Raw genomic sequence first — 878 nt, 5'->3', positions numbered from 1 at the left:
TGTGAACAAACACTCAGAGCAATGGGCAGCCATATTGCTGCAGCACCCGGGGAGCAGTTGGGGGTTTGGTGCTTTGCTCAAGGGTCTCACCTCAGTCATGGTATTGAAGATGGAAGAGAACACTAGCGCTGGTCATTCACTCCCCCCACCGACAATTCCTGTTGGCTCTGAGACTCGAACTTGTAAACTTCGGGTTACAGGTCCAACTCTCTAACCATTAGGCCACAACTGCCCCAAGAACTTTAAGGGGAGAGCACGAACACAGTGCCCAACTACCATAAATTATGCAGTTGAAATTACCACATTTGGGGAATTCTCAGGGGTCAGCATGGCCAGAGTGCAATGGCCGAGCCAAGCCCTGGGTAGACCACCTTCTTGATCATGGTGTCTCCCATGCCAGCTAAGTATAGGTAAGAGTGACAAACTCAAAAGATATTATTCTTGACTGACTGTCAAGTTATGAAACTCTCTCATTCGCAAAAGCCCCAATGGAATGATACAATCTGAATGAGAATTTTTTCCCATTCTGAAAAAGGGATAGCCACGTATTGACCAGATGTGCTCTTCTGACAAAAACACTTGATATAGATCTGAGTTCAGTCTGAGACCTAGGTAGACTATCTCCTGTGTGGGCACTAGAAAACTTATCTTGAAGCATAAACTTGCCAAAATGTGGCACAAGCATCTGCAAGTTTATCTTTGTTTGCTGCCGCAATGAAGCCCAGAGAAGTAAATAAGCTGACACTCTTAGGCCTGCTGTTCTCAGCGGTGTCAGAGCTGCTTCTATACATTTGCTGAACAACCACTAGAGCCTGAAAGGAACAGTCATGAATGCAAAGGCTGTGCCCTGATAGGCAAACCTGAGTAATTTTCGGTGT

At 46.0% G+C, this 878-nt stretch overlaps 1 non-coding gene across 1 annotated transcript; it reads right to left on the bottom strand.

The window, feature by feature from the left end:
* Positions 1-244: 244 nt before the first annotated feature.
* Positions 245-408, bottom strand: LOC132141642 (U1 spliceosomal RNA). The gene has a single exon (XR_009433910.1). It is a non-coding gene; the product is annotated as a U1 spliceosomal RNA (small nuclear RNA).
* Positions 409-878: the final 470 nt, after the last annotated feature.

This window comes from Carassius carassius, chromosome 5, assembly GCF_963082965.1.
Source record: "Carassius carassius chromosome 5, fCarCar2.1, whole genome shotgun sequence".
NCBI classification, from domain to species: Eukaryota; Metazoa; Chordata; class Actinopteri; order Cypriniformes; family Cyprinidae; genus Carassius; species Carassius carassius.
The sequence above is the reverse complement of the archived record's forward strand: the minus strand, read 5'-3'. Positions and strand labels throughout refer to the sequence as shown.